This window comes from Octopus bimaculoides, chromosome 24, assembly GCF_046866305.1.
Source record: "Octopus bimaculoides isolate indiv1 chromosome 24, ASM4686630v1, whole genome shotgun sequence".
In the NCBI taxonomy this organism is placed as follows: domain Eukaryota; kingdom Metazoa; phylum Mollusca; class Cephalopoda; order Octopoda; family Octopodidae; genus Octopus; species Octopus bimaculoides.
In genome coordinates, this window is record NC_142951.1 from 32,558,376 (window position 1) to 32,560,875 (window position 2,500).

The 2,500-nt window shown below is 31.6% G+C and overlaps 1 protein-coding gene across 3 annotated transcripts in view; it reads left to right on the forward strand.

Moving 5' to 3' along the window:
- LOC106880252 (cytoplasmic dynein 2 light intermediate chain 1) overlaps positions 1–2,500 on the forward strand; it is a 34,383-nt gene that overhangs the window by 10,120 nt on the left and 21,763 nt on the right. The window lies entirely within an intron of this gene.

Consider the following 2,500-nt stretch of genomic DNA (forward strand, 5'->3'; position numbering starts at 1 on the left):
CTCTCTTTATATATATATATATATATATATATATATATATAATATATTTATATATATATATATATAATATATATTTTTATTTATTCATATATATATATATATATATATATATATATATATCTGTATATATACACCTCCGTATATATTTAGGGGTGTGTGTGTATGTGTGCATATTCATACATATGCATACATGTGTGTGGTTGTTTGTAGAAACATGTGTCTGCATGTACACACACACACACATCAAAAGACAAAGTAGCGAACAATTTCAAGTAAATGAGAAACATTATCAAAATCAATAAATTATCGTAATAATAATAATAATAATAATAATAATAATAATAATAAATGATGATCATGACTGTTTCCTCCTCCCACCACCACCACCACCACCATCATCATCATCATCATTATCATTATTATTACGATATCCATCTCCACCACCGCCATCATCATCATCATCATCAGCATTTTCAAAACAGAATTAACAGGAAATAGGTTAGAGTGAGTTTTGTTTTAAACATTTCTTTTTTTATACAGGAAACTGAAATATTAAAAAAAAATAAATAAATAAATAAAAGGTAAGGCATAGGGTGTGTGTGTGTGTGTGTGTGTTGGAGTCTGTGTGTATGAATGTCAAGTGTGTATATGAACGTGTGTGTGTGAAGTTGCATGTATGTACATGTGTGTATATATGTATGTAGGTGTGTATGCATGTGTGTGTGTATGTATGTAACAAGTGTGTGTTTTGACTGTGCGATAGATGTATATACACCTGATGATGGTACTGACGTGTATGCACACTGTGCATGTATCTCTGCACACACATACACACACCTATATGCATGTATATATATAGATATATATATATAAACATTGTTGTGTAGGGAGTGGCTGTGTGGTAAGTAGCTTGCTTACGAACCACATGGTCCCGGGTTCAGTCCCACTGCGTGGCACCTTGGACAAGTGTCTTCTACTATAGCCTTGGGCCGACCAAAGCCTTGTGAGTGGATTTGGTAGACGGAAACTGAAAGAAGCCCGTCGTATATGTATATCTATATATATGTGTGTGTGTGTGTATATGTTTGTTTGTTTCATTCATTCAGTCAAATGACTAAAACAAATAAATGATTAAAAGAATATATAAAGATATATGTCCACCTTTATACATACACACATAGGGTAAAGTGTAAGGACTTACTTTGATCATGGCTGACCATGGGGTTGCACCTAGAAAGTTCCCCTCCGAGGCACAAGTCCAGGCAAGGTTGTTTATGGAAGACCAGCCATTGCCCATGCATACCAGCCTCCCTTCTCCATGCCACTGATGTTATCCAAGGGAAACACAGACGCAAATGTCTTATCATTAAACATCTACTTTCTATGCTGTCTAATGTTGAATGGTTTCATAGGAGCTAATAATCCAGAAGACTGTGAGAACTCTTTTGTTTGCTTTGGCATGGTTTACTATGGTTGGATGTCCTTCCTACAACACACACACACACATATATATAATATAAGACCTCCAGTAAAAAGAAGAATCTAAGCTATGCTCTTCCATTCAGATATGTCTGATGAATGCTAATTTATCTTTGCACACTTGGATGGTTCTTTGACATGAAACTGTTTAATAACGTGGATTGGCTGTTATGAGACTAAATTTATGGGTATACCTCAAATGTTTATTTAGTTATGTTATATATTATATTAAATAATATATATATTATATTATATATGTAAAATGCATATATGTATATATGTGCACACGTATATACACATATTCATTACATATATATATACATATAAATATATAATATACTATATGTAATATGTGTGTTTTTATATATATATATATATATATATATATATATATATACACGCACAAATACACACACATATATTACGTAAATATATGTATACACGCACTAACACAAATATATGTATGTGTACATTCTGTATGTGTGTGTGTGTGGTTTGTGTATGTGTGCACACACATGGAATTAAGTGTGTTGGCTTTATTCGTTAGTGTCAATAACTGAAGGGAGTTTACTCCTTCATAGATATGTGTGTGTGTGTGTGTGTGTGCTTTACCTTGAAGCTCATTTTATTTAGACAGTTTTAGATATTAAATTAAGTTATGTAACCCTAAACCCAGTTTATTACCCATACATGGAGATTTCTTGCTTGAATCTATGCTGCTGATGTATTTTGTGAATTAGATATTATCTGTCATATGTTTGTGTGTGTGTGTGTGTGTTTATGTGTGCATCTCAAAAGTCTTTATTCAATTAGTTGACGTATTATATTAAATTATATAATAAATACACACACACACACACACGCATGTGGATGTATGTTTGTATATGTATACATATATATATATATATATATACATCCCTTTTGGGATGTGATATTCGGGTGCCTTCGCATAAGTACCATATTCAAGCCTTGAATCTATATATATATATATATATATATATATATATATATATATATATAT